The sequence below is a fragment of the Octopus sinensis genome, linkage group LG1, assembly GCF_006345805.1.
Source record: "Octopus sinensis linkage group LG1, ASM634580v1, whole genome shotgun sequence".
In the NCBI taxonomy this organism is placed as follows: Eukaryota; Metazoa; Mollusca; class Cephalopoda; order Octopoda; family Octopodidae; genus Octopus; species Octopus sinensis.
Window position 1 is genome coordinate 163,066,204 of NC_042997.1, and position 14,459 is coordinate 163,080,662.

At 33.5% G+C, this 14,459-nt stretch overlaps 1 protein-coding gene across 8 annotated transcripts in view; it reads right to left on the reverse strand.

Moving 5' to 3' along the window:
- The window catches only part of LOC115217012 (ras-specific guanine nucleotide-releasing factor RalGPS1), a 224,100-nt gene that overhangs the window by 104,811 nt on the left and 104,830 nt on the right, over nt 1-14,459 (reverse strand). The window lies entirely within an intron of this gene.

Here is a 14,459-nt window from a genome sequence, read left to right on the forward strand (position 1 = left end):
TCAAAAAAATAATAATGTCTATCTACAATGCCAAGTATTTGGGCTACTTTCAAGCATTTAATTGGCTACTTTTTGTGACAAGTCTGCTCAACCAGAATTCAATAGCAATATAGACAAAAATTAACTCAAATTTGGACAAAATATTTTCACTGTTCAGTACCTTTGTGAAATCACATCCATATACACACATACAACATACATAAGGCATAAGCATCAATCTGAGAGTAAAAAATAAAATAAAAGTCTCAGGGCTTAATTTATATTCTTGGGATTGCTCATTTTGACAAATATGCAGTAGAAGTGGGATAGTTGGCTATGTTAATCAATAGTAGGATAGCCTGTTTTGCTAGGGCTTAGTAGCTGATGAATTACCTGTGAAACAAGCAATATACTTCTTGCAGTAGAAATTTTAGTTAACTGCTAGAACATATAATAGTCCTTAAAATTTAGCATGAAGGAACAGCAAGTAATATGTAGTCTAATCAATAATATGATTACTTTGTAATAGGTATGCTGTTCCAATCCTATTAGTATAGGTTTTTGTTTTTTTATGTTCATGTTTCAAACCATATTAGTGACTTGTATTAAAATATTAAATTTCCTAGCTATTAATTTAGGTGTGTGTGTGTGTGTGTGTGTGTGTGTGTGTGTATCATCATCATTTAACGTCCGTTTTCCATGCTAGCATGGGTTGGATGGTTCGACTGGGGTCTGGTAAGCCATGGAGGCTGCACCAGGTTCTAGTCTGATGTGGCAGTGTTTCTACAGCTGGATGCCTTTCCTAACGCCAACCACTCCGTGAGTGTAGTGGGTGTTTTTTACGTGCCACCGGCACAGGAGCCAGAGCAAGCTGCCAAACGGCCACGATCGGTTGGTGCTTTTACGTGTCACCGACACAGACGCCAGTCAGGCGACGCTAGTATCTGCCACGTTCGAACAGTGCTTTTTACGTGTCACCGGCACGGGTGTCTTAACTACAATTTCGATTTGAATTTTTATTTTGATATTGACGAACTTGACTCAACAGGTCTCCTCAAGAACAGCGGGTCTCTTTTACTTGTTTCAGCCATTAGGTTGCAGCAATGCTGGGGCAACACCTTGAAGAATTTTAGTCAAATTTACCCCAGTACTTTTTTGTGAAGCCTGGTACATATTTTATTTGTCTCTTTGCTGAACAACTGAATTACAGGAACATAAACACACCAATACCGGTTATCAAGCAGTGGCAGGGGACGACTCATGCAAGCATGGTGTGATGATGATAAGATATATGTAAAATTCCTGTTGGTCAGGACTAAGTTTTATCTGACAGCATGTTCAACCAGTCTGGATGAACAAACTGTCAGATAAAACAAAGTTCCAGTCTACACAAACTTTACCATAAATTTAGCTATTCTCATTACTGAGTTCCTCTATCATCAAATGTTCTATTGGTTATTCTTAAACTTCATTTAACCTAATAGCAATATAGTTTATTCTGTCAAATGTAATGCTTATTTATAGACATTGTGTTGAATTAGTCAAGCATTATCTCACAGCTCCAAAATTTCAATGTTGTGATAGTATTTTTTCAGAATAACATCATAGGATAGGCGAAAGAGGCTGGATCTGGTTGGTTTGAACATAAAACATGTAGCATATTTGGGCCAGATACAGCTGGTTTAAATGCTAAAAGGATAGAATAATAACCACAACTTAATGTGTGGTTGTAGTAGCAAAATATTCAAACAGTCAGGATACTTCCATTTTATGAAAAATTTGAAGAACAGTAACTTGTAATAGTTTCCAGTTACCAAATACTGAATCATTTTACAGCCCATACTTAAACCATGTGTGTGCATGTGCACACATGCAGTGTAGTATATGGACAATGCTAGACAAAAGATAATACACTGCAAGTGTTTACAAATATATAAAATAACCCAGTAAAATCTGTGAAGATATACAGGACAAATTTAAGTCATAATTTCAAATTAATCTTTTTATTTCATAAAATAATTACTATAAGTTTGGAGTATGTCTACAGACTGCATGTACCATGCTTTCAACACTGTCTGCTGTGGGTTGGGTGGGTGGGGGGTTAAATAGTATTTATATAACTAGAAACATCTGTAAAAACTGAACAGGGAATAGAAAATATGTTTGTATATAACATTATAATCAAAACTCAAAGCCTTCCACTTTATCCTCACTCACTTTTCTTTTATTGGATACATTTAAAAATGTTATATTTGAAAATACACTGCTGCAGCCCACATTATTTTCACTAAAAGCAAATAGAACTCCCCATTGCTTTCCATGTACCTGAACACTCCAGATAAGATCAATATATTTTAAAGGAAAAGAATATCAAACAAATTGTATCTAATATATGTATATTATGGTTATCGTTATTTAATATCAAATAGGTTAATTTGAAAGTTTATTCCATAAGTTTTCACATGTGCATTTGTGTGCGCGCGCTCATATGTGGGAGGTTTGCATCCATTGTCATGACATCATGTAATAATTATGAGTATATATTTCATGCATGTGGTATCCATTATCAATCTTACATGCAAACATGTCTAGTCATGGGGAAATATCACCTCGCTTGGAAACAGGCAAGAGTTGGTGAGAGGAAGGGCATTTGACCATACAAAATCTGCCTCAACAAATTAAATTCTATCCAACTCACACAAGCATGGAAAAATGAATATTAAAATGATGTTTTCATTAAAAACAAAAGCGAAAACAAACATGCATACAAATGATACAACTCTTCACTTTTGCAAATAGGCTCAGTGGTTGGCAAAATTTATGTGCAATAAATTGCTTAAACTTCTGCAATACACAAAATATTTTAATTTGTTTTTTATACAATTCCTAATAATACTTAATTATAAAAATACAGTAGGATTTTCTTTTATATATACACCAAATAATTATGAGGGTCCCATAGGGTAAAATAGGAATCAAAGGGGTCCATTGGCAATAAATAGTCGAGAACCACTGATAGAGTCTCGGGACTTCATATCAAAACTTCATTGCCTCCATGAAAAGACCTTGAAAATATCCTCTAATGAGACCATAAAATTTTGTCACTTTCAACAGTTCTAAAACACAATCACTTGCTAAAATAGTCTAAAACAATATGTAAGTAAACACTCTCAGTTGTTACAAATGCTAGATAAAATCAATTTATGATGACATTACCTTGTGATCCCTTCAAAAAACATAGCTAAAATTGTACTCAAAAAGGTAAGTTTTCTGCCAGTCAATGATTCCAACAAAACCCAAGTGAAACATACAATGGAATATTGCTCCATTTTGGACAGTGCTGTTGCCTGCTACACATGTATTATATATATATACATATATATATATATACACATATATATACACACACACATATACACACACACACATATACACACACACACACACACATATACACACACACACATATACACACACACACATATATACACACACATATATACACACACATATATACACACACATATATACACACACATATATACACACACATATATACACACACATATATACACACACATATATACACACACATATATACACACACATATATACACACACATATATACACACACATATATACACACACACATATATACACACACACACACACACACACACACACACACACACGACCACATCCAAAAGATGCTCCTCATAATTAGCTCATAGATACACCCATCTTTTTCTTGTCACTCCTGCAGTGTGTCATGCCACTTAGGCACCATACAAACTGCAGTGTCTAATCTTTCTTCTTCTGGGCATCAAACATTCAGAATTCCTTCCTTGGCCATATTTTACCTGCTGGGATTAACTTACTAATGTTCAAACTAAACATCAATCATATTCATCTTAGCAAGTCTTAGAGAACCTGCAATGGTCATGAGCATTGTCCCCTGTTCAGAGTGTCAAATGAAATGTGTTGCAATATTTATTTTACATGTCTGAGTTCAATGCTCAACTTCCACTGAGATGAATTTTGCCTTTTGTCTTTTCAAGGGCCAGTAAAGAAAATACTACATACTGTTACATCCTGGATGTTCTGCTGTGTCAAGAGTTGGGGACTGAGAAGTGTCTATGTCTATTTGTGGCTTCATGGGTACATAAAACAATTAGTGAAACCCTGGTATATGCTACCAAGTCACCCTCAGTCCTGAGTGATGGTTGTACTTTATCTAGAACTGCATGATATTACAAAATTTGCTGCAGCGCTCCATCACGTACTCCATCTATCAAATGTCCATAACATTTCAATAGAAAGCTTTGCTGACAGCTAGTCATACATAATATTCATGTGAATACTGTTAATTGCCAGAACATAAAGAGGATGTTGTGTAGTAATCTAGAGGGAGACAGACATATAAAACAGTTCATGCAAGTAGGATTAACATTTTCAATACATGGCAGAACATATCAATGTTATTACGATAGTGTAAAACACAGCTATGTAACTGAGAAATGGAATGCACATTTTTTTTTGCACATTTGGAGACAATAGATTTATTAGTTACAGTATTGCTGAAATAATGGTTTAATTTAGTTTGTTGTAATCATCCTTCTATATAATCATAAAATAACAGAAATATATAAATTTATTCAAATATATGGGTAGTTGTTTTAACCTATTTCCATAAGCTGACAACGCGCAAACTAGCTGATTAAATTGCCTCTTATCAGAAATAGTATTAAGCAAATTACCCTTCAACAAATCAACCTCTGTCCAGTAAAGAATTCATAAAAACAAATAAATAGGTTATGTATTATCCATTAAAGCCCAATCAGGCAAATCTTCATATATTTTTTTTCTTACTGTGACATCCTTCAAAAAAAATTGCAAAATTTAAAAAATATTAGCTAAAATTGATTTGTACAACATGTGGTCTAGTCATGCAAAAATGGTGAAAAAAAACTAATACACTTAATAATTCTATAAGAAATAATGTTACACATGAAAAATAAGAAATCCAGTTAATTTGTATTAATCAACATTAACGAGATCAACAACAGTAACAGTTGTGAAGTCTAATGAACACAAGAATACTTACAATATATTTTGATATAGATATCTTTCATTTAAGCCCATGCTATAAAGTAGTTGGTAATGGCATAAAATATGCCAAAAGCACATGCCATATGCAACAACAAAACAGTGACATGCTTTTCTCTGCTGTTGTATGTACATAGAAAAAGGATCCCGCCACATGCAGCATGATGCTGCCATCCAACCCATACCAAAAAGGAGGAGGAGGATATACCACCGCCTACTTGCAGAAGCAACTTACATACTTCATAGAAAACTAATTATAGTAAAAGAAAAAATTCATGTCTCTCCTAATTTACATCAGGGTATGTAGGTGTATATATATATATATATATATATATATATATATAAGAAACAGAAAGTCCTTGGTACAGTATTATATATATATATATATATATATATATATATTATATATATATATATATATTATATATATATATATAAGAAACAGAAAGTCCTTGGTACAGTATTATATATATATATATTATATATATATATATATATATATATATATATATAGATAGATATATATACATATATATATATACATACACACACACAAATAACCATATATAAATTAATTCATAAACAAATATTCTTGGCCATACTTCAACAACTGAAGCCAGCAAAAGTATAACAGAATATATAAATAGATTTTATAATACATGTTCAAAGAAATCCATCTACAATGCTTAGACTGAAAAAACTATCAGTGAAATTTTCCAGAAATTTGTTTTTAAAAAAAAAAAAATTCTCTCTATACACACAACTCTTCATACACAAATTCCAAGCTTTGCTCTAATTTTTATATTTGTTAAGTGAAATTCTTGAAAGATTACAAATCAATGCTGAAGCTGACTGAATTCATTAAAAATGTCAGTTTAAGGAATTAGAAACAAACCAAAAGCAGTCATTAATTAGAAAAGAGCTCTCACAATTTCAAGTTATTCATAGATTGCAGAAACCAGCAATTTAAAAATATTTACCATTCTTTATTTACAATAAAATTTCCATCCTAATAAATCAAATAACTCCTCAATACTACACGATTTTTACCTTCTAAACAGATTTCATATAAATTTTCCAGCAATTTTATAGAGAAAAAGCAGCTTGTTGGTACAGCATGTCAATAAAACAAATATGATGTTGTACCAACTCCATTCAAGTTGCTGAAGGAGTAAAAATTAATAACATAATCCAGTCAAACCAAAATGAAAATAAAGATAATTATTAGAATTGTAAACAAATGATTTGAATCAGCCAAGTCAATTTAATAGTTTGTGACTGTGTGGTTAACAAGTTCACTTTGCAACCACATGGTTACAGGTTCAGTCCCTCTGTGCAGCACCTTGGGCAAGTGTCTTCTACTATAACCCTAGACTGACCAATGCCTTGTGAGTGAATTTGATATACAGAAACTGTGGGGAAGTTCTGTGTGTGTGTGTCCCACCTCCAGTGCTTGACAACTGGTGTTGGTTTGTTTGTATCCCTGTAACGAAAGCAACTGACAGAATAAGTACCAGACTTAAAAAAAAAAGTACTGGGGTGTATTTATCTAACTAAACCCTTCAAGGTGGTGCCCCATAATGGTTGGAGTCCAATGACTGGAACAAGTAAAAGATAAAAAGATATGAAATGGAATTTGATGGTACGACATGAAGAGAAATAAATTCCAAAATATTATGCAGTGACTGTATATCAGATTCTTTCACAATAAAGGACCCTGCTCACAATATTCAAAAAAGAGATATGATACTGCAAAAGACATTTACAAAGACTATGAAAGCACTAAGACCAATTAATCCTCTCAGCAACAGTTTCTCACCATAATCTATAACCATAACAAGATTTTCTTGATTATAATAAGTTGCTAAGTTTTGACAATGGAAATATACACATATAAACATTACTTAAACATACATGATCAACTTATCAGAAACTATTGCTGTGGGTGTATGTGTATATATATATACACACACACACATCACGATGTAATTCCACCGAGGTCAATTACTATTTAATCGTTTGGGAGGTAGAGGAGCATAAATAAAGCACTAGTAAGTACTGGGTTGTCTCTTCTCCCTCACGCACACTATCTAAAAGACATCAGCTTTGTTCAGACCTAGAACAAGATAGGGTCCATCAGCTTTAAAATGTCCTGCCCTGCACATACCCTATGTCATGATGATACTACTAAGAATCTGACAGAGGTTGGACCCCCACCCCACCCTCACCATAGTATAAACATTACCAGTAATAGAAAGAGGACATTAATAATGATGGCAGTGATGTGTGCATACATGAATATCTTGTGAACTTTCTTATGACAAAAAACTTTTGTTAAGGTTATACAGGGAAAGAATTTGTCTTATTCAGCCAAGCCAATGCAGGAATGAAAAGTATACAAAATGATAATGATATTGGGTTGCCAGATAAATTTGTTTTTTAGTCCAATGTTATTTGAATTAACATGTAAAATATTTTTTACATAGTGTTTTATGTTGTTGTAGTTATGGTTTTTTTTTTTTTTGCAGCTCTGTTCTTTCTCTACAACTTTTACTTATTGTTTTCAAAATTTAAATAAATTTACCTCTTTTCAGGCATATGATGAGGGAGTGCCAATTAGAAAAGCATTTTTGGCACCTGCTTCTCTTTGCTTTCAATCAAGGTTCAAAGCTGCCCAAAGTCATTCAAAGACATTTGTGCTGTGTACAAAGTTGCTACCATTACCAAAAGAGCTACACAGAAATTTTTTTTTCCATGCTTCAAGGCGGGGAAATTCAACTTCACAGGGTCTCTGCATTCCAGCCAATCTGTTCAATTCAATGAGACTTAGTTGAACAAGTTCTTCCATGAGGACCTGTGCCAATCTGTCAGGAAACTGGCCTAAGAGATGGAATACTTTTATGAGGCCATGACCTGTCATCTTCATTTAATGAGAAAGGTCCATGGGTGTCGCACACTCTGAATATAAGAGAAACTCTAGCACTGCTAGTATACTTGCTTGACACCAGGGTACTTATAGACACAAACAGATTTCTTTACCGCATCACTCTCGGAGTAGTTGGCGTTAGGAAGAGCATCCAGCTGTAGAAATTCTGCCAAATCAGATTGGATCCTGGCGCAGCCATCTGGTTCGCCAGTCCTCAGTCAAATCATCCAACCCATGCTAGCATGGAAAGTGGACATTAAACGATGATGATGATCATCATCATCATCAACAACAGCAATGAAAAATGGTGTCTTTAAATCAATACAAAGCAGAGGAATGGTTATCCAAGTCCTGAGAGGTAAGTGACACTGCAAGCCCAGCCAGAGTTACATCCATGCAAAACAATGATCTGTGTTTGGTTGTATTGGGATGGGCTAATCCATTACAAAATGCTTGAAAACACCCACAGTCAGTGCAGAGCTTTACATTCAGCAAATGCACTGGCTCAACACAATAATCCACCTCTAATGACCCGACATACTTCAACATAATGCTCGCCCATGTATCGCTTATTTGGCAAAGAATGCTATTCAAGAGTTCAGTCGGGAAGTTCTGCCACACCCACTATATTGTCTCTCTCACACACACCCACATATATAATTATTATTATGAGGCTTCAATTAAAAGTTGCTTACACAGTAATTTTAACATTTTCTAATATAAAATGCATTTAATTTGATATTAAACTCAATGATACTTAAAAATTCAGAATTAAAATTACACCTAAAACTAAAAATATTTTTTTTTTAAATTAATAACAAGGTATTTTTAAATCAATTCTTCCATAGTCTTATATTTATAGAAGTTATTCTGTTTTTCTTGATTTCTATATATTTATTTCTATGTCATAAATAAACAAATATTTTTTAATCTTATACATAAAACTGTAGTATATATGAATATATTATATATATAAAATACTATTGTATATAAAGAAATATAGAAATGCTATTATATATAAAGAAATATATATAAAAGATACTATTATATATAAAGAGATATAAAAATATATATATATACTAAATCCTATGAAAATATTTTAAGTAACAAAGAGCAAAATGAAAATATTGTTCACAAAAGCTAAGAAATAAAACCAGACACAATTACCATGGTTGACAACCACTTAAATAGTGTGAGAAAAAAGAACAGAAATAGTAACAGAATACAGCAAAGCCAAAGGTGGAGTCAAATGTAAAAGCACATGTATCTACATGTGTTTTCCAGGGACTATTATTATACTCTAGTTGAATAACTACAATGCATAAAACTGAAATGAAACCTACCATGAAACTTTTTTTTTTTACTTTCAATAAGACACCATAACTACAAAAACATTTTTCAAAGTATATTTGATCAGTCAGTTAAAAAAAAAAATGAATATCAATGCAAAGATATTTAGCATTTAAAACAGCCATATTAGGCTCAAATATTCTACCTGTTCTATGTTTGAACTGGCCAGATCCAGCCTATCACCCCTACCCAACAAAGTCATTTTAGAAATATACAATCACATCATTGAACCCTTAAAGCTGCAAGACAGTGCATGATTAATTCAAAGCAATGTGAATAAATAAATAAATAAGCATTACATTTGACAGAATAATATGAATGTTAAAAGGCTAATTTACTATTTTCTTTAATCTTAGTTTGTAATTGAAGCACTCACTCTCACTCTCTCTCTAAGGATACAGATGGAATATTAGCAAGTAGGATTAGGCTGGCTGTAAATTAGGTCTGCATCTCATTTCATAACACCCACTAAAATTACACTACATAAGCATGTGCCATCTCTTACATGATCACTTGGCATGCTAGAAATAGCAACCAAATATCCCTAAAAATCACACCCAACCACCTATAAAATGAAGATGAAAATACATTATATATCAGAATGGAAGGGATAATCACTACTAGAACACTTTTGATCAGCAGTCAGCTCAATCATAGTTGACCAAAGCCGAAACAAGAACAAAAACATAAGCAAAATGAAACATTCAGAGAGTGTTAAATAATATCCTCAAATACCAATGAATCTTCACAAATACTCAGTTATAGGTATCTTATGGTGTGGATAAGACATGTGCTTTGCAATTCCATGGTTTGGGGTTCAAACTCACTGCATAGTAGTAGAATCTTGGGCAAATGTCTTCTGCCAAAACCTCAAGCTGACCAATAACTTGTGAGTGAAATCTGGTAGATGGAAACCGAAGAAATCAGAGGTAGTTCTTTATTTTGGGAGATGGTCTTAATCCGTCACCTAGTTAAACACTGCCATCTTGAGTACTTCTAGCAAATCCATTTTATAGGAAGCATTCAGGCCAAGTCCCTGGTCTGAGCATAACATCCTTTTGCCAATCATAAGTGCCTCAAAAAGGGTCATAGCAGGATGGGCAGTAGCCAAGCCATGAAAATAAGTCCACATTAATTGTAAATCAAAACACTTGAAATATACCCATGACATGTAATTTTATTTGGAAATAATCAAATCTATCCAAATATCAAAATAGAAAAAACAAAATCCAGAACATATTTCTTTATGTGTGGGCAGGGACAGGACACAAATCTTTGAGCTTAAGTTCACCAAACAATGACAAATAGATCACCAATCCTACATAGACGAGTATCTTAAAATAATCACATCTATTTATAAAGCTACTAAATACAATAGTTAAGCACTGGTTTTAAGAACACATAGCCTCATCATTATTATTTAACATCTGTTTTCCATGCTGGCATGGGTTGGATGGTTTGTCAGGAGCTGGCAAGCCAGAGAGCTGCATGCATCAAGCTCCAGTCATCTGTTTTGGCAAGTGAAATGGAGTGTTTTGCTTAAGAACAAATCACATCACCCAGTTCAGGAACCAAAACCATAATCTTATGATCATGCATCCAACACACTAACCACTAAGCCATGTGCCTCCATGAAGTTAAGATATAGATGTTTGTTCCTTCTCAAGCCACGCCTGGCTCATAAGGGTTGGTTTCCCGGTTTCCTTGGCATATAGGTTCCCCACCTGGACAATACGCCGATCCGTCGCAGATGAGCTGCTAGATGCAGGAGGAAAGAGTGAGAGAAAGTTGTGGCGAAAGAGTCAGCAGAAGTTCGCCATTACCTTCTGCTGGAGCCGCGTGGAACTTAAGTGTTTCGCTCATAAAAACACACATCGTCCAGTCTGAGATTTGAACCTGCGATCCCTCGACCGCGAATCCACTGCTCTAACCACTAGGTCATGTGCCTCCACGATATATAGATGACTATATTCAGATTTATTCATGTAATGTTTCTTGGTTGTTTTTGCTTTTTCATTCTATTGAAAGCTATTATGGAGAGGTGGGAAGGGTTACTTCAGCACAGATATGTGCAAAATTTGCCTTTGAAGTGTTCATACCATCACTTCAGTTAACTTGACATTGTATAGTCTGCAGTGTTAACTGAAACTAAAAACCAAAAAGAACAAATGACAATTGAGAATACATTTTTATTATTTTCTCTTTTTTTTTTTAATTTTTTGTTAGATGTAAATGACCTGTAGAAAACCAGTGTCAAAATACAAGCAACATCAATAACAAATATGATCGAACTAATACTAAGTTAATGCATTAATAATTCATAACATTAATGATCAGAATAATATTAACCAAAACTGTTTCAGTGTTACAAATGAATGAATAGACATGCTCAATTATTTTTACTTTTATAAGTTCAATAATTCCTTAACAGATCAATTGATATTAAAGTTAAGATATTTGTATAGATTTTACAACTATTTCAAAGAGACATTGTGCATATTCTAAGCTTCAAGCAATCTGCAATCAATAATACATTTGACATTTGAAAGAACATGCAACCATAGAATCTTTCACTTCAGTTTTACTTCAAGTGTATTTAATACAACATACCCCATTAGGAGTCTGAGCTATGTTAGCAGCTCAGACTCCTAGTTTAAAGAACCATCTAGAAGCAGATGCTGGTGGTGATTGACCATTGTTTATGTTTAATAATGCTCCACAATGAGTATCTAGTTTCTTTCGATCCTACATCTGCAAATTTTCAGACCCATATAGTTTAAAAACAGCTCTTGAAGAGATCAGTGGGTCTACTATATATGCATATAATATTTGTAACAAACAATACAGTTTGAATCCTAAAGCATCACCAAATAATATAGCAGACTTTATCACTAGATGGGAAGTGGAAAATAAGAAGGGCAAAGAAGAGGTTAGGACTCTTCTATAACATCCAATATTTCAGAGGCTAATACAATAATTTGTTTAGCAAAATAGTATGAACATTACAAAATAACAAGAAAGTCAAATGAGATAAGTGATCAATAGATCAATAAAACCAAACTAAAGCACGAAAAATTCTATCAGCAAAACAACTTTAAAGTATCAACAGAATATTAAATTTAAATACAAGTTGGAATGGCATTCACTCTAGTGATCATTACCACAGCCTGGTGACATTATATTGAATATCAATAAATCCTATACGTTTGAGAGGTCATAAATGAAATATATTCTAAGAAAATATCCAACTTCAAAAACCAATTATGCTTTCTCCATGTGTAAGTTTCAGAATTAGATGACCTTAAGTTTCTTCCATTTACCATTTGTGAAACTTCAGGAAAAAAGGGAAAAAAAAAGAAAACATGTTTATTATTTATAATAATTATTTCTAATTTAATTGGAATCAGATACACTACTGGAAACTCCAGCATAAAATATATTCAACTAGCTCTTTTTCACATTACCAATGGTTGTCTCAATATATATTGATTTGCACACGTACACCACAAAATTCAATAGGTTCCCAGTATTTTCATAGGTTCAAATCTCACTAACTTTGCCCCTTCCAACAACAAAACTATTTTAAACGTATTTAAAACACTCACATGTTCACGTTTGGCTAAAAGAGAGAAACAACAGTATTAATGATATGCAAACGGTACATTAGACTTATGAATTATGTCAGCCCTCTCCTGTGCCCCCAATTCCTCTCTAATAGAGATTAGAGCAGTAAGAGGTCGTTAAGTCTGCTAGAAATAGCAGTCAAATCTTCCACAAAGTACACTCAACCGTCTCAAAATAAAAAGAGGTTCACACTGGACAAATGAAGTTCTAGATATACAAAGAGACGGCTGGAACGTGCTTTATCATAGGTCTGCCTGATCAGGGCAGATGCGGAACAAAAAACAAGAGTACTGCTAACATACTAAGCTGAAACAAAATACAAATTAATTAATTCTTGAAATTTTATCAGCTCAGTTGAGCAGAACCGCAGCTTTGATGAACATGAGGTATTTTAGAGGTTAGGGTATTGAAACCTTAGCTATAAATTTCAGTTTATGAGAAAAACAAATGAATAAGGGGGGCGGCCTATAGATACGTATGTGAGTGTGTTAGAACAAACAAGATAAATCGAACCCAATACATGACCATACTCTATAGAGAGAAGGTTACGAAAGTGGTTCAAGAGCCGGCATTCTTTCAATATAACTCGACAAAATCAAACCATATCACTTCGAGTATTTTCGTGAAAGCAAATGACATTTCGATTCTGTTTTCTACTTGGAAATTTGCGAATTTTACATACACACATGAAACAGGTAAGAACAAATATGCAAGGCTTTTTTTTCTTCAAGTTTAAAATGAGACATTGCAGGTATAATTTTGTTATATCTATGCTCCGCAAACCACGGAAATACTAGGAGTGAAATGTTTTGATTTTGTCGAGTTATATCGAAAGAATGCCCAAGAGCCAAAGGTTTCGTACGCAGCCCTAATGTGCGCGCGCGTGAAAAAAAATTACATCAGTAATTTGAAATTTGGAAATGTTCATTTAATTTTAAGATTTCAAGAAGTGAAAGCCAAACAGAAAACATCCCAAACAATTTAGGTCTTTAGCGCCCTGCGAAATACCTGGCCAAAATAACAATGAAATATTTCTTTAAAAATATATATCAAAGTGCACTGCCAAACGAATAAAAAGAAATAGACGAATTTAAAGATTAAATATTTTGCAGGTCAAAGTGATTCAGCAAAAATATAGTTAAAAGTCGAAACGTCACGTCTAAATATTTAAGAGGCACACAATTCAGGAAACATTTTTCTGATTGCCAGGAGTAATATGTTATAAACTATCCCATTTGAGACAGAACGAAAGTACATCATTTCGAAAGAAATATGCTAAGAGAATTTGAAGTATTTTATTCTTTTAGCAGTCCCGTGTTACACTCCTTGAAACTAAAGAGGGCTTGTCGTTGTCATTGTAGAGAAAGAGAGAGAGGTGAGGAGACGTAATAAAGTGCTTGTATCCCACTCAATTAACTCGAGGAATTACAAAGATTAAAAACCGGCGAGTGAGCTTACATACATGCATTACAC